This window comes from Polyodon spathula, chromosome 7 (genome assembly GCF_017654505.1).
Source record: "Polyodon spathula isolate WHYD16114869_AA chromosome 7, ASM1765450v1, whole genome shotgun sequence".
NCBI lineage: Eukaryota > Metazoa > Chordata > Actinopteri > Acipenseriformes > Polyodontidae > Polyodon > Polyodon spathula.
Window position 1 is genome coordinate 6,790,717 of NC_054540.1, and position 25,107 is coordinate 6,815,823.

General features: G+C 36.0%; 1 long non-coding RNA gene across 2 annotated transcripts in view; it reads right to left on the bottom strand.

Annotated features, from left to right (window-relative positions):
- Nucleotides 1-750: 750 nt before the first annotated feature.
- The window catches only part of LOC121318067, a 72,290-nt gene continuing 47,933 nt past the window's right edge, over nt 751-25,107 (bottom strand). For both annotated transcript variants that reach the window (XR_005950574.1, XR_005950573.1), the window contains exons 2-3: nt 13,979-14,092; nt 751-4,536 (exon numbers count right to left, since the gene is read on the bottom strand). This is a non-coding gene — a long non-coding RNA (uncharacterized LOC121318067). The remainder of the gene's footprint in view (nt 4,537-13,978; nt 14,093-25,107) is intronic.

Here is a 25,107-nt window from a genome sequence, read left to right on the forward strand (position 1 = left end):
ACTAAAGAACCTACATGCTTTTAGATAATCTATGTTCACGTCTTGATTGCTTCACATTTCCTTTTGTGTTGAGGCATCTGAATCCTTTTCTCCTTCCTGTCTTGTTGAAAGGGTCATTACAGGAAATAGGTATCATCCCTGCTTTTTGATTAGAAACAGCATTTGTACATGTGACAGCAACTGATATCTCGTCATCATATACTTTTATTCTTGAGGGAAATCAGTAAGCAAATCATGAGGTATGGACTATAATTACTATAATGCTGGAATGCATATTTCTGATTGTGTAAATTTAGTGCAACCCCTGTTTGAACTACTCATATATTCTCTTTAAGCAAAAATGAAATGTGAGTCTGGGAGAGAAAGTTACTTTACTTAAATGCTGGAATGCATTACACTTACTGATGCTACAGCATGAAAACATCTACCAGTACAAATAATTTGCTATTTAATTATTCTATAGTGGTATGATTTATGTTAATAGATAACATTTTTCTAGATCAAAACGCTTTGACTAAGTAAACAAGCCTAAAATAATGATGCAATCGTAAACTCTTTTGCTTTTTTCTCCAGGGTTTTTTAATACATACTGGGAGTCTGGGAGGGATGTAATACCTCAACCAGTTTGCACTCAGTCTAAACCTCGCTGTTAGTGGATGAATTGAGTGCTCTTTCCTTTTCAAACTTCATTTTCAGTGACACAATTACACAAGGTTTTTATGATATTTTATTGAAGAATCACACTGTTATTTGACAGAAAACATTGAGAATATGCAAATGATCATAAAAATACAATTCCATTATTTATTTGCTGAGGCTGCTGGACACATTTTCAGACTGTGACTCATTTTAGGAGGATTCAGCCACATTAAACACTATATGTTCTCATCTGAGCTCAGGTTATATTTCTTAGACAAATTAATGTTTTATCAAAACTTAAATTAGATGAAGGAGACCGTGCAAAGTTGGAGATGTTGGTTTTCTTTATTATGGTACAGAGTTCTTTTTGAACATGATGGGTGTATTTAGTTCTAAGTTTAGAACTATTTAATAGCTATTTAACTATTTAACTATTTAATTGTGTTCAGTTTACCATCATAAATACTGCATCGCCTTGCATTGTATTTCTTAAGAAAGTACTTTAGATGGAGAATTTGCTTAAAGGAATGGTCAAAATTCAAACCCATTAAAAAAAAACAAAAATGGAAATGGACATGTAACGAGTTTCCTAACCTGTAATTAATCAACCATTTACTGATAATTTTGTTTCATATTTAATACAGCTGTGAGGACAAAATGATAAACACTGGTGACTGTCCGGTTTAATAATACCAAAGAGGGAGAAATAATAGAAATCGGATTACTGGAAAAACGATAACTTTATCCAAAGACTGTTGCAGTTTTCGATGTTTGGGATGTGGCCAGGAAGTGGTCAAAATAGAATAAAGATGAACAAATATCCAGCTAACTTTACACTTCCTCAGTTAGAGCTGCACGGACCGACTATTGGATTATTGGGAATGAGCTCTCCACAGACGAGGGTCATTGGTGCGGATTGGGTTAATTGACCATTCCAAGTGAAACAACTGAAGAAACAGCTGCTTGGTTTTGTGTGGTTTGCTGTTCTCCAGTCTAAGAAAAGCAACGATCATCACAAAGCCAAGCAGCTCTTTCTTCACTAGTTTCACTTTGAATGATATATTAACCCAGTCAACACCCTCACTGATTGTCAGCGCCTGATTTCTTTGGAGAACTCAATCCAAATACCCGAATAATCAGTTCATGCAGCATATGAACAGAAATGGCCAAATCTGTGATGCTGTTACAAATTCTGAAACTTTGAAACGCCAATCAATTAAATTTGTAGTGTGTTTGAATTTTGACCACCTCTTGTAGGCAAACTCAGTAGATTCAAAGATACCTGGTTGAAAGACAAATCTCCTGAAGACTCTGATTCACATTAGGGATCATGAACTAGGCATACAGAATATTTAAACCCATGTCAAGGCAGTGCCAGGCTGTGAGTAAGGCCAAGTGATAATCCACCAGAGCTCACTGGAGCAATAACTGACATATTTACAGCAATTCTGATGCCTATTCCAAAAGTAACCAGGTAAGGTATTTATTTATTTGTTCATTTATTTTTTTACACTTAATGCATTGTATGGAGAATATCTTGTGATGGTTTATTTTCAGTAGTCTGTGGTTTTTTTTAATACATTTTAGAGTCACAGTTATATCTGTATAAACATCCAGTTTATACTAGTAAAAAATCTAACATGATACAGTGTGCATGGGCAGAGCAGTTCACAGGTTTGTCTGGGAAAATGGAATGGGCCATAAACAAAGTTTCCACAAGCATGCTGTACATTAAGTTGGGAATGCTTTAACAGTATCACAAGGTTTAAATACAGAAATTAGCGGCAGTGGAGCTGCCACAGTGCACTATGCAACAAAAAGGTTAAGAACCAATTCAAACTAGAGATTTGTTTCTGTATGAAACATACATACGTTACATTAACAGGAACAACTGGTAGGCAGGAACAAGTAATATATAACATCAGCACCTCCATTGGATAACTCTGTCGATATTACATATTTACTTTGATATTACACAAGCAACACGGATGTGAGGAAGGTAGCTTCGGGAATCTGGCATGTTACAGTATACCATTTCTAATATCAAGCTGATCTAAATTAAAATCTATTATTATTATTTTAAAGCTGTAAAGTCCCATAACACTGTTACATTATATGCCCACATTGATAATATCAGATCTGTATAACAAAAACACTATCTGGAATAAATAGAAATCCCCTTTAATTCCTGCTCTGTTACATAGATTGAAGATCTCATTTCTATCATAGATAACCTGCTACTGCTGCAATGCCTGTTTAGTTTACACAGACTTAGCTGTGAGGTGACAGCTTGTGTGCCTGTGGCTGAAATTATGTTTGGGGAAGGTAGACAAACTGGATAGTCAACAAAGTCTTGTTTCTATGAAGTAGAGTGCAGAGAAGACAAAGATATTGGTGAATGTACATTACTATACAGTACCTGAAGTTATAAAACATGGTTGTGAGGCACTGCAGCTTTAAAAAGACTATATTCTTATAGTAAGTGAAGGATGTTGGCCTTGAAGAATCCCAGATGCTTTAATGAAAGTGTAAACAACGCAAGTTCTACAAATGGAACACAATTAAATACAGATACATCAGACTCACTTTAAGCCCACAGGATATGCAATCACAGGTGTAAATTAAATAGACACAATCAACAGAAACTGGTCTCTTAGGTCATGTAAGATTTCATGTTAGTTCATGTAGTTCACATTTCTTATCAGTTTGCTTATAACTAGTTCAAATATTGTTAGCAAGTTTTTTTTTTTTTTAAGTTTTCATTAAGAACAACCCCCCCCCACACACACACATTCCAAAAAAAGAAAAGAAACCCCAAAACAGTCAATTAGCAGCATTGCGTTGTTTTCAAGCAGTAGAGACTGATGGACCTGAATTTACATTAGAAATACAGTAGTTTTCCCAGTATGAATAGTCTCAGTATTGCTTCTGTAATTTTAAATGTATTAAACTGACTTTTAAAGGTGTTGTGCCCTATATGGTTTTACACACACACACACACACACACACACACACACACACTAATCTTATTGAAAATCAGCTCTGTTTGTGTTTACTCTGCAATATACAGCATCAGCACAAAACACATTTTGGGAAAAAGGCAACCAACCTTTTAAAATGTATGTTTTAGCTTCCGGAGCTGCTGCAATATAACCTCTTACTGCTGAAGGTAGAATCAGGAGCGTATTTCTGTACCTGTTTCAAAGTTCAAGAGGGCCAGGTATCTACCTTCAGCTGAAATGTCCTTTGAGGAATGTAAACAAACTGGACAGGTTCAAGAAAAAGTAGTGTGTAAAGGATACAAGACTGGATAAAACAGACATCACCCAATCATATTATAGAACAAAAAAAAATGAACATGGCAATGTAACTCTAAAAGCTCTTGTGATGTATTAGGACCTGTATTTAACCTCCATTACACTTTTGCTTATTAAAACAAACATACTGTACTCACAAGATATTTGTAACATTGAAAGAGATTCTATTATATTCTGTATTCTATGCTATACAGTAAATAATACATAAATAAATAAAATGCCGAACAGTCAGTTTACAGATTAGGTACAATAGTTTACAACTGATCATAAAATGAACTATTTTGAATCTTTATAGTTATCAGATTTTGCTGCCACATTGTATTTATTAAATCTGTATTAGGATCATATTGTGATACTATGTGCATTCCTAAGGACAACAACAATATGTTGCATTTCCTTTTGTTTAGAAAGCAATAAATAGTAAACCCTAAGTAATTGGTGGTTATATATAAAGACAAAGGCACAGATTTGTCTAAACAAGCTAAAAATAACAGTTTTACATAAAAAGAGCTGTGATTCTTTTGACGAAGGGAATTCTTAACATTTGCTAGATGAACCAAGTCTTCTTTAGGCACAAATTCTGAAAAAGAAGAAACAAGTTTTAACTAAAATACACATCCACAGGGAACAGATTGTAGGTGAGAACTATTCTGTTAGATCAGCAAGGATCTGGAAAAACAAATCATGCAATGAAACATAGCTGTGTTTAGTAGAGGATAAGTAGTAGACTTTGCCAAAAAAATGAAATAAAGACGTCTAGTTTTTTCTGGTAAAAACTTTTCTTTTAAGTTTCTTTGCTATCATTTTGTCAGCTTTCAATTATTTTCACTTTGTGTCCACTAGTTGTCAGCATTGCTCTTTTAGCCAACACAGGTACAATGTTTAATTGTCCAGAGAAAAGCCATATTGTATTTTAAGTGTGACTGCCACCTTGAAGTGATTATTCTGAATCAGTATGGGCCTGGCTAAAGAACAGAATGTCACAGGGTGGCGCTGCATGGCGAATAGGGCTTGAAATAAGACCCTTTTGCAGTGATTTCTGGGATAAAGATACTCAGGTGCCCGTTATCATGCCTCCAGTATTTTCGTGTACCCATTTTACGACCAACTAAGAGACAAACAACTTATGTTGAGGCCATGTGTGTCACATGACTTCATTCTGCAGTTTGCATGAAGAAATTTCAACTTTATTGCCCACACGTGACCACACCCTAATGATCTCAAGCCTTTGTGGGTTTTAGACAGAATACTTATACTTTTCACTATTGGTCAGGGAGAAAATGTTAAATCACAGATATAGCCATGGTAATACTTTTCAATGTGTTCCCATATCCATTCGAAGATGGTAAAACCGCTGACATGCCTTACTAGTTTTCAGTTAAAATTTCTTTCTGCTAAGTGCTCAATCAATATTTCCTTAATGAATGTTGTGTTGTAATGCTTGCTTGCAAAGAAGATACCACTTTTCCCAGGTACTTTTAAAATAATTGATACTATACGGTATTAGTGGTGTGGTATTCGTCCGTAGGAAATCTGTCCATTGCTTTAAAAATGTGAGTTTCATCCCTTAATACTTCTGTGTCACTGAAAATGTATTGCACTATAAAAAAATGGTTACCACTTCTTAATACACAAATGTTACTGATGTATTAAAGTAGGGAATTGGTCACTCATTATACTAAATTGTTTACAAAAACAAGTAGTTATTTTAAGTTGAGGATTCAATTGATTAAAAAAATATTAGGTTAATGGCACAAGTTACCTTTAATCTATTGCATCTGTTTTTTCACTGTATATTTTTTACACTGCTCAAAATACTGTAATCTCTTTCAAGAGGAACGTGTATTCATGAAACCTGCTAATTATGCAAGAAGCTTTCACATTTCATGTCCCCTAGGTTCTTATTGCAAATAAGATGGGGTGTATTAACATCCAACTTGTCTGCCCTCAGCACTGTGTGTGGAACGCATGGCATGTGTCTATTTATTTTTTTTCAAACCCTTTAGTACACTGCTTGTTTGCTATTGGAGTCATGGCCTCACTTGGCTGACACAGTTTAACCTGAAAAAGTAGGGGAGCTCTCACAGACATCGCATTGTGTGTCCAGATCTAAATCACTGTAGCAGCTTGTTAACAATGAGTTACTTGGGTGATTGCCCACCAAGGAGCTAAGCAGTTTGATTCTTTAGCCCTTCATCTCCCAAGCATCAGGACAAAGAGTTTTGCCATTGATTAGGTAATAATCTTGGGGCTAGTTAAGGACAGTTTGTTTGTTTGTTTTTCTCGTAAAGAGGTTGTTGTCAGTACTTCCCTGCCTGATTGAGGGAAGCTTGGCTGGGTCTGACCTCAGATTCATTTTGCATATAAAAGATAGCAGTCACTTTCTCGTACCAGCCAATGAAGGCCTAGAAGTTAAGTCATTAAATACCACATTTGAGAAATTGACTTCAAAGTCCTTTATAGACAATGCACAGGTATTGCACTCTTTCCATCAGTGATCTGCAAGCTCATCTCACTCCTAACCTGTGTCACTCAGTCCTGGGCCAGTCTCAAGTAAACACACTGATATTTGCTTTGAGCTTAACTCAAATTCAATTCAATCTTAGGATCTCTATAACACCTTTATTTTATTGACCTATCCTAGCACTTCAGCACGTTATTTGCTTGTTTCATTCTTGATGTCATGTGTGTCCTTCTGCAATGGTAACAGACACCTCAGTGTTGCTAAGCCTTTTAAATAAAATTGCTGCTGTTACAACATGTTGAGTTTTAACTTTGACTACTCAGCAGAAAGCCATCTGGCCATATGTAATGTTATTGGTTCATGAATTCTGACTAATTGGTAATTATGTAAGGATTTGTTAGTGTTACAGGCTCTTTCTTGCTGCAAGACCGTTGTGACATTTGTAATTTATTTCAACTTAGCTTATGCTTGGATAGGTTTAAAAAAGCAATCCCAGTTTAGCAGTATTCAGGGCACTGTTCATAAAACTTGAACTCGTGAGTTACATTATTTAAAGTTGTGTTACTGATCACATAAGCCAACTTGTCAACGTTGTAGTTTTCACATACACAACACCATTTTACTCCCTAGCAATCACTCCTTGTTACCTAATTCAAATTCATAATTCATTATGACAAACAGCAGCAAGGTTGCATCACCTACAATGAAGAGAACACAGTAAATGTACAAATTAAATGCATTAAATCATCTCTTTGAACCACCCCTTAACAAGCCCAGTAAAATTCATCCTGCAGTTTCTGTCTTGGACTAATTGTAGCTAACAAAATAATTCCATAATTCTTACCTTGCACTTCCATGTCTACATACTACTGTAGATCAGTTTGGAAATCAACATGTGTTACAGCAAACATTTTCATTTTAAAACATGATACCTGGTACTACTTTAAATGAAAGAAAGTTCTGAGTTTCTATGCTGCCTTCTCTGGACACCTGTTACACTTGCACTTTCTGAATCATTTCACCTCAGCAGTGTCTCCTGAGTCAAAGCATGCTGCCGACTCAAAGCATGTATGTCAATAGGGGAGCAACTGCTGGGTTAATTACAGAAAATAAGCCATTGAAGAGGTGAGGACAATTTTGCCCTCACGGATGAAATGAACCAGCAAGATCAACACTAACTGAAGGCATGGCTTGCAAACATAGATTTCTTTAACCAAGTGTAGTACCATATTTTTTTTACTACAACAAATTTGACATTTGAGATCTGTATATAACGAAAGGTAATATAAATTATTTTTAGTTAGCTACAATCACTTTAACGAGGCCCATTATGCTCTGTACTGTTCCAAGTAACCCATATCCACCCTAAACCAAAGGCATGCCTCATCCTTGACTCGCTTTGTGTTGTCTGACTAAAGATAGAGACCTCTTAAGTCAGTGTTTGACAAGCTTGAACGAAAACTCATCCCGATTCATGTAGAGAGAGTGCAAGGAAAGGAAAAATCCTTCGAGGCCTGCTGGGTTCATGCAGGGCAGCAGTCAAGAATAGGATGCCCAGAGAAAACACTGACTGCCCATTCCAGCACAAAGCTCTTTATTCTTGGCATCACTCAACACACTGTACACTAGTCTTCACAATGTCAGGACACCACAAGCTTCAAAATGCTGTAAAAATATATAGTCAAGACCATGTTTACCTCTTTGTAGATCCGCATATGCCTTGTTGGCTAATAATGTGAAAAGATACATATCAGCATACTGTTCTGTACAGTTAGCTATAGAATTATTTAATATATTCTGTAGCAATATGAAACTTCTATAGTCAGCAGATCTTTAAAGATGTCTATAGCATATATATTCTTATGGTTGACATTATTATACCATTATATAGTATGCACATTTCAGTAGAGTTCCACAGAGATACCTTATCTATAAATACATGTATTAGAATCTCTTCTGTAGATATTGTAAAAGTGTGACTTGTGCGCCTGTTCTGTATCCCCTGTGGTGGATAATAAGCAAGGTATTGAGTGGGGTAAAACAGGTAAGAAATGCCTTATCTGATGCCCCCACTTGCAGATTCAATTCAGACCTAGTTATGTATCTCTTGTAGCATTAGTATAGTACATCCACTCCATGTAAATGAGTTGTTAAAACACAGAATAGCACTAAGTTGTATTTATCATTTGGGAACATCAATTACATTACAAATGACCCCATTCGGAACTTTTTTTTTTCTGTTGCTGTTAATGTATTATAATGTCATGGTACCTCCTACACACGTTAAAAAATGCAGCACAGGGAGGTCCTGAGTGGCACATCCAGTAAAGGCACTCCGCGTGGAGTGCAGGATGCACCCTACAGCCTGGAGATCACAGGTTCCAGGCTATGTCATTGCCGACTGTGACCAGGGCTTCCTAGGGGGCGGCGTACAATTGGCCAAGCATCGCCTGGGTAGGGAGGGCTTAGATCAGCAGGGCAATCCACAGTTCACCACATACCAGCGACTCCTGTGGCTGACAGGGTGCCTGTGGGTCTGCAGTGGAGCCATTCAGATCTGTGTTGTCCTCCAGTCTAGTGATTTTGCTGTGGATCCGTAGTGCGAAAAATGAGGGATTGGCAGGAGCATGTTTTGGAGGACGTGTGTTTCAGCCTCCATTCCCCGAGTCGCCAGGGGGTTTCAGCGGTGAACCAGGATAAACTGCAACACAAGCTATAGATTACTCTCACAATGATGAAACCGTTTTGAAAAGATTAAATAAACCATTTGAATTTGAGTTTGATAATGATGAGTTATCAGGTTACAAAACAGTGCTGTATCAGTTTTCAATGGGTTAGCAACAAATCTCTATCAGTGCCAAAAAGGTGCTCTTTGAAGCGAAGTTCCTGTTCCTTTAGGCGGAGCATTTACAATGAGACAATTCCGTTTCACCACAAGGCTGTTTCTTAAGCCAAAGTGTTCTCTTAGGAGGTTCCTAGACACACAGACTACTGTACACTTGTATTAAGATTGTATGCTGCTGTACTTTCAAGCCTTTCTGTTTAGGATAGAAATTAAAGAGAGTGAACATGCCACTTCCATCAGTTTTGTTAACATATGGGTTCATCTGCATATTGTTTCCTGATTTAGGCTAATGTTTGACTCTGACTACACAGTGTAATAATGGATCCAGTCTCTCCCTGCTGTCTGCCAGGTCAAGATGACCTATGAAAGATTACGCCTGGAGATTTCTAGGACAGAGTTTGATAACAAAAGACAGGGCACCTAACTTCCAAGTCCTTTTCATCAGGCAATGCTGTTGTTACAAAACTCACTCGAAAGGTGATACTCACGTAAGTGACGTAAGTATTCAGGTCTAGCAGGTGAAAAGCAGGATCCAATACTGATACAGTCAGTTTTCTAACCCTGTCTCTTTCTCAGAGTAAAGATGTGTTACTGGTACTAAAGTGTAAATGATGCTGCTTATTGTTGCAAATTATTTTTTTAAAACTCAGTTAAAGATGTTTTAATGTTTGTATCCATGTGCCTTAGGTCTACCCTAGCCATTTCACTCACCTACAAGAGCACCTTAACAAAATTTTACTGAACACCATATTGCACACAGTTGTGTTTTAAATTAAAAAGAACCCTCTAAATCATCTACTTTTACTGAATCAGAAAACAGAAAAGCAAGTCCAGAGGTTTTTACTTGCACAGAAACATGCTTCAGTATGACACCCAGAAGAAAGTCTTCACAAATATACAATACAAGCTGTGGGGAGTGACTTCAGTAATAATCCCCTGAATGATCCAGGATGAATGATCAAAACAATCAAACAGTAAACTGAGAATCTTATAAAAGTCAAGAGAGTTCATTAAGACTCTAAAGGATTTTTTACTAAATAAGGCAAAATTAACACATTAAGATTTTATTTTTAGTCAGATATGACCTAAAAAGGACTGCCTTTGACAGAACTTGAAACCCAGTCATGCCAAGTTTAATTACTCGGCACAGTGGTTCCCAAGACCATCTTGGTCTTCTAAAGATTTTCCCACAGGCCATTACCAGGGTGGCACTAAAAACATACTTACTGATACTATATTTAATACAAACTCCACAAGTAGTGGTAAGTTAGATATTATTGCTAAAAGGGTTATATTATAGATAATGAAATAATTCCAAAATTCTTAAATGTCATACATTTCCATTCACTATGCAAGTCTCATGTGAGTAGTTCAGGAAAGAAGTTCACAAATATGGATATATATATATATATATATATTATAATTAGAAGAAGTATATAAACAGTACAATTATAATAGAAGAGCACAGCCAGTAAGAGGCAGGGAAAGATTTAATTAGCTAAAACCTCTTCAATTAAAATATACATAAATAGCAAGGTTAATTATACATTCTATTGTCTAGTTTGACCAAATTATTACACAAATGAATGTCAAATCCATTTCCAGTATTTCAATTTTCAAACATATACTCCAATAGATCTTTTAATCTTCTATAATATCTTAAAACACACCAACATTTGCAAAATAATTCTTGCTCTAGTTGGCGATGTCCATGCACTGTAAGTTTTTCAGCACTCATTTAGTGGGGTCATTTTTAAAATACTGTCCTCAAAAATAACAGAAGGACCAGGACCCTTGAACACATGCACACACACAAACACCAACACACACTTGCAGAGATAGGCAGACACACACACACCAGCACATACATGAAAAGATATGCAGACACACACACACACACACACACACACACACACACACACACACACACACACCCTATCCCCGGATATACACTTACTCTGGGTCTCCAATGCCCTCTGACTCACCAGGGGCTCAGTTTCACTTCCCAATTAGCATTCTTAGTATGTGATTCTCCATGTCCATGACAACTCATTTAACACTGAAACATGGTGACTCCCCTCTAATCCCAGGCTCGATCACAATGCTATTCAAGTGGAACTCCTTGCCCAGCCAAGGACAGACATTACCCCTTTAATCGTCATCTGTACCGCATACGGTCCACCAAAATGAAATGATGACTCACTAACCAGTCCCCTTGAAACGACTGGCTTCTAGTGTTACAAATGGAAAAATAAATAATCATAACATTTGCAATTTCCCCCAAACATGGCTTGTTCACAAAAATTATTTGCATACATTTGAAAAGGAGGCAATACATTCTCAATGTATTCAATGTATACATTAATTAAAAAAAATCTTTGTATTGAAGTTCCACAATATAAAAGCAGTGCCTAAGGCACATACTGTAATGCAGTTGAGGTATGAGATCTATCGTTTTCCAGGAAGTTAATCCTGTCCTATAACAACAGATGGTACTGGTGCCAGTGGACACACAAAGAATTGCATGACTCCCACACTTATGAATGATTGCATCCCCTTCAGTATTAAGCTGGATCAATGTAAGCCATCCCAGTATATGCAACAGCATGAGGCACAAGAATAGAGCCCCTGGGGTTGATGCTTGGATCATATTATATTTGTTTAAATAAAATACCATGACTACTTGTGAACATCACCTACAATACCCTGCTCTCATAAAAAAAGAAAGAATAATTCAAGTTAACTTAATATTGGCAACAATTATATTTTAAACTCCACATTTACAATGTATTATTTAAAGATACACTATATATAAAATAGCCAAGCTGACATTAATTATATATATCTATATATATATATCCTATATATATATATATATATATATATATATATATTATATTATATATAATATATATAAACAAGAAAGGTCATTTGTGCACTACAATGCTTAATATTGAAGAGGTGCTGACCAGTATAAGGTAATTACATGCAGAGAATGTAGATTCTCTACAGCAATACAAAAGCTCATAAAAGCTCACTTTCAGTTTTGATGGCTTACCAAAAGAGTTTCCATAGGGACATTCATGGTCTCGTCATTTTGCTTCAAAAGGATTAAATACTTGACTCCTGTTCATTTGTAATCTTCAACAAAAAATCTATTTATTTCTTTGTAAATCAAACGAACAATGTATTTCGACACTAACGTGTCTTCATCAGGTTCACATTGAAACTCTTGCGGTAAGCCATTGAAACTGAAAGTTTGGCTGAAATATATATATATTTATATTTATATATATAAATGAACACAGTATTTTCATTGTATTTTATTAGCCAGAAATGGTTCATTTGCCAAAGTACTCATATAGTCAGATCTGTTTATTATTATAATTCCTCCTCTGACCATTTAAAGTGATATTGAAGGTCTTGACAGACAGTTTATTGAGAGTCATGGTAGTCTCACCAGGCAAGCTAGAGTAAAGGGTGAGGAAAACTACTGTGACTATCTATATAGGACCAAACTTCATGGGAAACCTAGGGGATTGCCACAGCTATCCCAGCTGTTTCAATGCCATTTAAATTAGTTTTACTGGATAACTTCAAACACTAACATATCACACAAAACAATGTTTTATTATCTGTTGGTATAATAGGAGAGGAAGGCAGTACAAGGTGAAAACACGTTTTTATTCATGCTCTCCTTGAAGAGGAAAAAAACAGACTGTAAATGAACATGGTTTCTACTGGTTCCTTCTACAATAAAAATGTGACAAATCTGCCACTTGTGTCTTGTTTAATTTAAACATTTTCATATTAAATGTCTAAATTAAACAATTAAAGGCATGACCTGTTTTTGTATCTAACTTGACCGGTCCCTTTACTCTAACATGGTTGTTGTTGCACTGTACATGTGAAATGTTTTTGGACAGATATTTCATGGTTTTTAATGTAAATATCCAGCAGAGGGCCCCAGCACTCTACACTGCTGCTGCTGTGCAGTATTCATTGTCTTTTCGACAGCAGTGCAGATGATACTGGCCTGGTTCATTTTAACACTGCTGCTACTGTATGTAGGTCACTGGAGTAGGATATAGAGCTTATCATTTCTCTCCATCAAGTAATCTTTTTGAACGACCGGTAGTATTCAATTTGAGGACTGAAAGGTTTTTTTTTTCTATAAACCATATTAAGCAATATGATTGGGCTGTTGTATTCTAAACGTCAGTTTTAAAAAAAAATACAGTGACACCAAAAACCATGCAGAGAGTTGCTGAAGGTTTTTAATATTCATCTTTACACAATTGTTTAAAAACCAACTAAGAATGATGCCAACCTTATTATTAAAAATTAAAACAGATTATTAAAATAAATAATTACATACAATGTACGGTACTATACATGAGTTGGAGAAACAAAAACATTATTTTAGCTAGAAATTATTCCATATTGTGCTAATTAAACAAATTCATTTCAACTGAATAAGCAGTCAGGCTATTTATGAAGCACGGTTCAGGGGTGTATTAAATATAGAGCAACAAGAAGGTAAGAGCTAACATTAAATAATGAGAGCAGAGCTCAAAAGATTAATGACTACAGTAAGTCACACAACCCCTAGATACACATTTTAACAATGTTTTTATATATTTATAAAATATAGGGAATAACTTTTGTTAAAATAAATAGGTCTTTAATCTTAGAGTATTGTGATTCTCCTACCTGTCTTACGTACTGGGGATGTCCTATCAAAGTGTCCTTTGTTGTGTTTGTGTTGTCTTGCTCATCGATGGGTGATTCTCTGGCTTCAGCGTTGGATTTTCAAGACACAGAATTCTAATAAAACACAGTGGGGGAGTCATAAATACTCAATGTGATGACACCACGGATTTATGATATTCTGACACTACTGTTCAGAAGCCCAGTTTAAAAACACGATGTAAATCATACAGCATTCGCACAACAAACTCTATTGGTGGGTAATTGGGCCTGAAGCCTACATGTCTCTCATCTTGAAACAAGCCATTCAGAAACCCCTGTCAGTTTTGTAATTTAATATTATAAATATGCAACTGGTGCACCTTGTTAAATATTGACAAGTACTTCCAATACTTATATTACATTGTGTCTCCCATGCTACTCGTTTAGTTTTATAAACAGGATTGAATATGCTTGGTCAGATTGCATTACGCTGGTGTTTGCAGGTTGTTGAGGATTCAATATCCACAGGGGTCCTTTTTTGATGACTTTAAAGTTAATAACAGTATGAGGCCTCCTCCACATGCAGGTGCTGGGAGTAGAATTACAGCCTGTTTACCTACAGTATATATAGTGTGATAAGGGAGGAATTTTCCAGTATCAGAATCACTCCCCCCCCCCCCAGCCGCTAGAAGATTAAACATCCTATCCTGATATCCTTGGTAGACTTGGGAGGGATTGAGCTATTTGTGTTTCCCTCCCTAAGACTCGATAAAACATTGAGCTATTTGTTCTTTTAGATTGACACAATAATATATAACTATGATATTATATGACATATATATAGATAGTATATATGATATTCTAATATATATATATAGTATATATATATAGATATATATATATATATATTTATTTATACAAACATAGTAACAAGTCATTAGAATGCTTATTTAAGGATTAGTGTGTCTATGCAATTAGTTGTTACTACATATTTGGGTTTTGTTTACTTTTTCTCTTTCACAAATTTAGACATAGATAAATGTGTCACAGGTTTTCATGTTACATGTTACATGCTACAAGACAGAGAAGGGATTTCAGCCCATACAGTCCAGAACTTGTTTTCTTTTTAAGCCACCAGACATTGTTATATACAGTAATATAACGCAAAGAAAATGCCAGAAGCTACAGTAAAGTTTATAATATTGCCTGTATTTTTTTTCTCTATAACTTGATATGATACAGTTGCAATTTTTGAGTGGCACACTAAGGGACATAGCAAAAAGGTTAAAGGTCAGTCTCGTGTAGAACTTTGCTCTCCTGGTTAGCTGTGAGCTTTATGCTATTTTAGCACACCACTCACGTTTTAATTGTGTGTAAATGTATTTACAGCCCCTAAAGAATCATAGCTTGCTGTTTCGTCCCAAAATCCTACTTTAAAATGACATTGCAGTGCTGCCAAGAGCTCACCTCTACATGCGCACATAGTGCAATCAGTAACCCAAAACGGGAGGGACAACTGGCTGAACTTAAAAGAGGGTATTACCGTTGACCCCTTAGAAATACAGAAAACATAACTGTAAGACCATGACCAGCAACCTTTATATTTCAAACAGTCTTTGGTGAATTAACAGCGACATTATATTTCTCTTGAAAACCAGGAATTGTGTGACTCACATAGTGATACTGTGGAAGTTGTTGACATGAAAATGTCCTGACCATCTTCAACTGACGCAATTTAATTTGACACCACTTGAATTGATCAGATTAGCACCTAACTGGAGTTTGGATGATTTTGCAATTGGTAAAAAAAAAAAAAAAAGGTTTAACTTCATGCAGATTCAGAAATATGAGATTTGTTACCAATCTAACTTACTGTTACACACTTCTGTGCTGTACCAACCCCTGCTGCAACCCGGTCCTGGCTCAATAATCAGCTGTGCAATAGAACCAAATGGACAGCTCTGTATAACTTTAACATCTGCTCACACTGAGAACCCTTCCGCTGAAGGTCCTATCCGTTTTTCATATTCTAATGACTGGTCTTATTTAAAGCTGTGGTTCTACAGCTGCTGTTTATTTTGTTCTGTACCGTCTACATGTTTGCAAGGAGGGAAAGAAGATGAAGTTGAATGGAATCCTTTATAAAACTTTACCATGATAAATGTTGATCAACTCTTGTACTCCACTTCAGTCTGGGTGTTTACAAGAGCACCATAAATGACAGCTGTTGAGGGGGTAATCAGTCAGAAAATGGATACTCTTCCTCCTACCCTACGATAAGACGTAATAAATCTTGTGATGAACTAAATTGTGTTTTTTTAGTAGCCTATTTGCAAAAGATCCATTGCGATGTACAGTAGAACATACTGGAGTTACTGTTTACTTCTGTTGTAGCATCTGGATGAAGGCAGCACAACCTTTGCAATACAGTAGAACCCCAGAGTTACGAACACCGAAGACCGGTCTACCGAACCCCCCACTTACAACCAGAAGCACGCAATCACTCAACCATGAGTGCAATGCAACCATAATGGCGTTCCAAAAAGCAGCATGCTGGTCACGGAGAAGGCATAATTACTGTACCAGCAAATCTACAGAAAGGTGAGGCAGATTTCAAAGCAAGTATGGGCAATTTTACTGGGAACATGTTAGTTTTAAACAAAGCAGTTTTATTTATTTTTTTTCCAAGCCGAAGGAGGCAAGCTGCAGGAAAGCATTCTGTTTAAAACAAGCTTGACATTAACCCAGGTTTTCATCTGCATTTAAATCTGTGTCTTTGCTACAGTTACAATTTCAATGGTAATTTAAATGTAGCCTTATTTCCATTTATAGCACTGTTTTAAAGACTTTAGAACCATAACAAATGAATACTGCAAACAACCTGACTCCTCTTGGAATGGTACTCACTTAAAGTCATAGCAAAAGTCGTTCTTAAGGCTTAAACGTACAATGCAATCCCTTTCAAAAACATTTACAGTATATTTGAACTCTATATACTTTTAAATAATGTATTAGATAATATTTTTTTCACCAAATATTTTAATAACTAACAGTACTTAAATGGCCTTACCTTGAATATTTCTGAAACAATGGACAATACACAGCAAATATATTTTGTGCCCCCACCCCCAACTATATTTTAAAATGTACATATATTTTAAAATTTCCCATTAATAGTACAAAAACAAGGGGGCTCCCGAGTGGCGCATCCAGTAAAGGCACTCCGCTCATATATGTTGTATATGTTTATAGATATTATTTTTAGAATATATTCTACCATTAGAAAGTGAAAACAAAAACAGGGCCAGCCTGCCATGAAAAATGACTGAGGCACCTGCCCGTGCCCCCCCGCCTCCCTGCCCCCAAAGCTTTTGTAATTGTAGAAAAAAAGATATGATATTATAGATATTATATGTTATTTATTTAAACAGTTAACAGTCTTTTTTCTGAATAAAAGATAATTAATTTTGAGTACCTGAGGTTCTAAAAGAAAATAAGAAATATTACTTAGTTTTAAATCCTAATCCTAATTATCCAAATACCAAGAAGACAAGTGCTTGCATACATAAGTGTGATATTAATTATAAAATGACATTCAGCAATAAAACTAGTTAAAGCGAGTTGACAAAACGGAGAGAGTTTAACTGCGTAATCATATAATAACCAATGAGAGTTGCAGCTCAAGCTTTTCGGCTGACCACTCGATTTGATTGGCTATTTGGCTGTGTTCTGATTTATACTCATGAATATGCATTTGGTTTCTACTAATGTGATTGGCCAGCTGTGAGGCTCCTTGCAAACCGCAGCCCAATGAATTCAACACAACCATCAACTCAACTATCAATGTCAATCACACACTGTCTGAAATAAACCTTTAAGTATCCCATTTACAGTGCATGCAAAAAAGGATGAAATGCATTTTTATTTGTGGCAAAGCAATGTGTAAAAAGGCCTAAATAATAATTATTAGTATGATTTTAGGGTGCTTCATAGCTGGCTACTGTCTGCTAGTATGTGATGTTATTACTGCACACTTGAAACCACTTCAGATACAAAAACCAAGGACCCTTCTACTTACTTGTGCAGTATCATCTGTTTAAAATGTAGCTTAACCTCTCTGCCAGATCAAGGGTTGTCTCTTACAAAATACCATATGCGACATTATGTATTCCATAACCTAATTCAGTAAACTGTGATAGTATGGTAATGAAACTGAATTCAGTAAAAGGATGTTACTCTGCAAAATGTATTCTGATTGCAATATATAAAAATGAAGCCCATGTATCCAACAACACTGTGGTAGCTCTCTGTGCAGCAGGTACTAAGATCCCACTTGACTTAACTATAGTCTATTTGCAGAAAAAAGGGAATTGTATGTTTCTATTGGGATGCCCAAAACCTGTATCACAGCAAGTGAATCTGCAGTTTAAATGGAGCAGATTCCAAATTAAATCAACAGAAAGTCATTCTGCTAATTAAAAGCCCAGCAAATGTTTAAAGTTGTATAAAGCCAATGGAGTTACTGTACATACAGTACATGTACTTGCTTCCTGTACACATTCAGTGAAGCGGTGTTGCTTTAATCACCCTTTCAGAAATGTTTCTCTCACTTTTATCTTTAAACCAGCAAAACCACTTTTAATCTCGGGAGGTTAAATAACTCATAGAGCTTTGTCTGTTTACTGTTCTGCTATTAAGATAAGAGAAGGCTGTTATAAATGTAATCTCCCCTGACTGTACCACTTCAAAACAGAGTCAAAGAGCTTGTCTGCCAGGATATACCTTCCGGCCAGCCTGGGTTAGTGGCGGAGGTAAGGGAGGGATGAAAAGCAGCTGTATCTTTCTGATGGGTAAACACAACCCAAAACAAACTTGCTACTGTGCCCCAAATTTGACTTTTCTGTAGTAACCAGCCTGTAACCATTGCTGTAGTAACCAGCCTGTAACTATTGTTGTAGTAACCAGCCTGAAATCTTTGCTGTAGTAACCAGCCTGTAATTGTTGCTGTAGTAACCAGCCTGTAATCTTTGCTGTAGTAACCAACCTGTAATCTTTGCTGTAGTAATCAACCTGTAATTGTTGCTGTAGTAACCAGCCTGTAATCTTTGTTGTAGTAACCAGCCTGTAATTGTTGCTATAGTAATCAGCCTGTAATCTTTGCTATTGTAATCAGCCTGTAATCTTTGCTGTAGTAACCAGCCTGTAATCTTTGCTATAGTAATCAACCTGTAATTTTTGCTGTAGTAACCAGCCTGTAATCTTTGCTGTAGTTACCAGCCTGTAATTGTTGCTATAGTACCCAGCCTGTAATCCTCATTCCACTGTTAAACTGGGGCTGCCCAACAAGGGAAGGCTGTATACTAACTGTGAAATGCACAAGATATTAACTAAAATGCACTAAATACAAAACAAAGAAGGTCACAATCTTTCATAAATGTCCAGTCAACCCAAAGATTGCTGCTGTATACTGTAGCAACCTGTCACAGCGCTTCAACTAAACTGTTTCTTACCAGCTGCTTTTTGATCTTGCTTGAAAATAGAGCCTTGGCACGCTGTTTCATATACGCCCCCTTCTGATCCCACATGGGCACTATACATCACAGCCATGTCAATCAAGCTATCAAATTAAAATATAACCTGCTGCAGACCCAGAGTCAGCATAGAGGTTTCTGTCAAATCATCAGCAGTATAGTACAAATCCTGAGATCATACTGATCTTACCATACAATTGCTCACCTTAGAAAGGAACAGTAATTAGAGATCTTAGGGGTGACATTGCTACTGAACTAGAATTCATACGGTCTCAGAATGCACAAAATAATACAACAGGCATACTTAATAGCCATAATCAGCCTAAATTCACAGAATCACTGTAGTGCTTGTTCCTTATAGGCAGTAGATGGCAGCAGAGAGCCACGTCGGTGGACGACATTCAGCTCACATATTGTTTACCAGCTGCAGGGAAGGTGCTACAGCACAACACATGTGTCATAGAGTACATGAGGTTGTTTTTTCTTTTTTGATGGTTACATAAGGGGCTTTCTTCATGAAATGCTCTACCATACTATGACACCAGTACTGCATTATTTGTTTGCCCCATATTGTAATCACAACTTTCCTGATTGATTTTTTTTTTTTTTCAATGGATCACAGGCAGGTACTTAATGCGGTGCAACTACAATTTTTCTTTTGCATGCATTCAATGAAAGAATGCCCACAAGAGAGAGCTGACTTGACTTGCTTTTGCAAATTCTGAGTGATTCTGAGTTTTAAATCACCAATATTTCATTTGAATCCATGCCAGTAGACTCCTAGTTGCTCCACCTTAACCATGCTGTTACTATGGAGCCAGCAGGGTTGAAAGGTCACTGAATCATGTGATGTGCCTTTGTGGTTCGCTAAGCAGGTCAGGCAAGGCTGACGTTAATATATAATTGGCATGCAGCTTCTTTCAGTAACTCTGCCCAGTAACACTCAGGGCTAGGTTTCAGCTATTCAGAAACTAAATCGAATGTTACCGCAATAAGTAGCTGGGCAAGTGAGACCTGTTACACAATGAACATATTTTACTAATGCTTTTGTGAAAACCCTGAGTCGCCTCAAAATCTGTATGTCACTCTAAAAGGTGATTTGTTACGTTATTGTGTGTATTTATCAAATACAAACACAGATAACAAAGGGTCCTTGAAAGAAGTAGCAAACAGTCGCCTGGCTTGAAAATTGTACACTAAAATATAACTTATTGGTGTTTGTTTGCTATTCCTTGAAGTTAGTTTCAGATTTTCAGCTATTGAGAGACCAGCTTTCTCTTGAAACCTGCTTACATCAGTCTATGAGACATGTGGGCATGCCCTAGGTTATACATCATTGCATCTTAATGTTTTTTAGCTCAGGAAACAAACAGACATTTAAAACATTGTTCGGTTTCACTGGTTAGATTTAAGAGCCACATACTACTACTACTACTACCGCTAATAATAAAAATTATAATAATAATAATAATAATAATAATAAATAATAATAATAATAATAATAATAATAATGAATCTATGCTAGGAGCATTAGGAACGTGGATTGTTTTATGATGATAGGTTCTACTGCTGACACATGGACATTGCTCTGTGTGTTATACTGTATATAAGTAATATAATCCATAAATTCCCCCTGGGATTTATATAGCTAGACACAAAAATTTAAAATAACAGCTTGCTTACAGTTGTGCTTTCCACGAGGAGGTATTAATGGTGTGTATTAATACCTCCTTCACACGTTCATTTTGCATGCTATCCATATATATATATATATATATATATATATATATATATATATATATATATATATATATATATATACAAGTTTCATGCTATGTTCATTATAATAAAAAATCTCATGCAAAGAAAAATACCCACAATAAAATAGGACCAGGCTGTTGCTTCCACCATGCAATAAAGTTCACATACAGTATGTTAACTTTGTGTTATTATCATTTAGCTATAGATGCACTGCATCCACTTTTAAATATATTAAAAAATATATATATATTAAAAAAAGAATAGTATAACATAAAGAAAGGTATATGTGAGATTAACTATTGTGTGAATATACTTGGAACTCTCCTCAAAATGCAAATCAAATAAATCACAAAAGCTTAAAGGATCAAACAAACCTATTTTCACAAAGAACGAGCATCATGCTGCAGCAGTACATCAGTGCACCAGATTGTTAACGGGATATGCGAGTAATGTACAAGACAGAAAACCTGCACAATAACCCAACAGCTGCATGTAAGCACCCAACCACAACAGACGTGCATGTCTTTAATGTACCCTTTTAACTGCAAGGCAGAATATAACTCTTCTCCTACACTCAATGGTGATTTATCACCAGAGGCACCAGGAGCTGACTACATTTAAATTTCCCAGGAGCTAGTTCCAAAAGTGGCTCTTTGGAAAGCTCCCAGTTAACCATGACGAAGGCATAACCCAAAATAGTTGACTCTATGACTTTAGTTACTTGGGTAGTTTTGCCTTAAAATGTATGACAAGTATTTTAAGTTATGGATAATAAATAATTGCGCTGCAGATAAGTTTAAATGAACAATTGTGATTAAACTATTGCCATGAAGGATTGAACTGAAATGTATAGCACCACAATGGCTAAAGGAGTGCAGTAGAGACTCTTGTGTTGAAATTGCGGTACTAAGATTGTGATTTAATCCAAGTCACAGAATGAATAGATGTGCTGAAAGAACTGTCTCTGTGTGTTACACTGAAACTGTTTGCCTTGCTGTTATTCTCTTGTGTTCCAGGATTTTTTGATTGTTCAATTACCACACCATGGACAGGATTTTCAAAAGGTCATAAATGATAACAGTATTAATCAGGAAATTGGAATGCATCATTGATTTTGGCATTTTCAAGCAGTAGTTATGCCTATTTCTTTATTAAATAATTGTCCTGATGTGATTGCCGAAATTATTAAATAATGTTACTGTCTTAATGAGCAGTGCGTCTATTTCTTTTGTTTGAGTAAAAATTAAAAGCAAATCCGTGTTAATTGTCATAATTTATCAGGAGTTAATTTTCACTTGGAAAAGGAGGGTTTTAATTAACAAAGCAGTATACTGTATAACTTGAAACAACTAGCCGTGGTCTACAGAAATTTAGTAGACCACAGCTGGCAATACAGAGAGTGTACAGGACCAGAGTTAATTTCTTACGCACAACCTAAATAATTAAATATTTCTAGTTATGAAAATATTTTAGCCTTTTCTATACTTGTGGTTATGAAGGAAATGTATTCACTTGTTTTAACCATGTGTAAGCTTACAGAATGTTTGTTGTATTGCTAAAATGATATACTGTTAGCATGAAGTGTAATGTTACTACCAAGAAATTATCAATGCAATTGTACAGCCTATTTGAATTCAGCATATGTACATTATATGATAGCTGACCTCTACAGTAGATTTTATTTGAATTATACAACTGAAATCTTGGTATAGAAAATGGCATATTAGATATTACAATAAAGTTTCCTTTTGTGATTGTGGATTTGCAATACGTCCTTGGCTTTTAACGTCCTTGGCTAGTAGTTTCCATAACAGCGAATTATGTTTTCATTCATTGTTCTTGATCTCATTTACATGCATTTTAATTAACGAGTTCCCCTTAACTAGTCATTGAGACAGGAAGTGATGTAGGTGATCTGCGACAATTAAGATTTTTAACGAGAAATGCTTTCATTAACGACCTCACCGATTCAATTTCAGAGCATTAACAGATTAATTTAATGAAAATCACTTGCTACCAAAGCTCTTGTTACTATGCTACGAGTTCAATACAATAACACTGTTTTTTTTTTAAAATCCTGTGCCATAGATTTAAAGTTTAAACTGCTGCTTCCCGGTATCTAATCACATCCTGATTGGAGTGAGTTTTATCTGAAGCAAAGTAAAAATGATTGGGTACCTTTATAGATTAAACACTTTTACAGGGGGTTTTATAGATCCGGATTAGCATGGTAAGGTGGTCCAAGAAATGTTCTAATCATCGGTTTGTGAAACAAGCTATTTGTCTTAATTAGATGGCTTCAGCATTCATGTAAGGTAAAGCACAAAAAAACCCAGGCGGAGCAGTGATCATGTCCTAGCACTTATAATAAAATGAATACTGAAGCCTCGCTTAATTCCTTTATATATGAATACTAGTGTCTTATTTATAGCTATGTGCAGTTGGGCAAAAGTCTTTTGTGTCTGAGTTAGGATCAACCCTGTCTATAGTGCATGCATCCCTTAGTCTCGCCTTCAGAGCTGGGCATGAATGCAGTACTGTTGAAATGGAAAGTCTAAACCTCTAAGCCTGCTTGGAAAGAAATCTAAATTTATTTCAGCTTGAGCAAAGTTTCAAGAGTTCCACTTGAGATCCCATCCATAATGCTCTTCAATGTGTTGAATGTACAGATTGCACTTTCCTATAAATGTATTCAGTATAGCCACCTCCATTAAAGTGTCTCTTCATCATGATACAATGCAACAATTGAGCGTGGATGAGATCCTGCTATGGTTTATTTATTTTTTGCTGTTCACCTGTAAATCTGCCAAAGAATGACAACGTCAAATGCTGGAAAATATGCTGATGTTGTATCAAGTTTTGTTACAGTAAACTTGAATATGTAAATAAAGAAGCAATACATTCCAGTAAATATCCTACCACGGTAATTATGAAATTTGTAGTCCAGTGCCAGTTTCCCCACTAGAAAAAAAATTCAAGGAAGCAGTGTGGTCCAGTGGTTAAAGTCCAGAGCTTGTAATTAGAAGGTCACCAGTTCAAATCCCACCTTTGCTGCTCTTCACAGAAACTCTTTAATAGCAAGTATTCCTATGTCTTGTCTGGGTAGTTACCACACTGTTTGATTCAATGCCTCTTTCAATTTACTTATAATGGTGTAGTCATCTATACATTGAATGTTGCCATGGTGACTTGATCACATGATAGTCACTATTGTTTATATTGCTGCTGAAGTGGCAGGACCCAGCCCAAACATAATGCTTGCTGCACACAAGAAAGTACAAGGGGTTGAGGGGGGGTGGGGTAGCATCACATGGAATGCAGGCTATGAAAAGGATGCTCCCATCAGATGTTTATTGTTGTGAACATAAACCCAGGAAATAAACACTGTTATCGACCAAACTAAGCGTTAGAGCTGTTAGTTAGAGTTTTTCAATTAATGAGGTAAGAAGGATTTCTGAAGAAATACATTACATCTTTGTTTTTCTTTTCTTAAAGCACAGTGTGTTTCTTTAAAAAAATCATCCATGTTTCTCATCTGTGCAGATACATTTATTTTGCAGATACATTTACTTTATTTGATTGAAGAATTACATGGCAGGAATTCCTGCTAGATACTTGACCTCAATGAAAAAAAAGGTCACTTATTTTACACATAATGCCTGCTATGGACAATGTTAACTATAATGAAGTAAAAATGAAAAGTGGGGAACGACGACGACGATGCAATCTAGGTAGATTCCCTGTTACTTTTGATTTAAAGAGAATCCAGCTGTGAATGATCCCTGCAAGATTTAAATCGATCAAATCAAACCCTTTTCGAGGAGAAGATTTTAAAGCGAGGGTAAAGTAATGACCTCC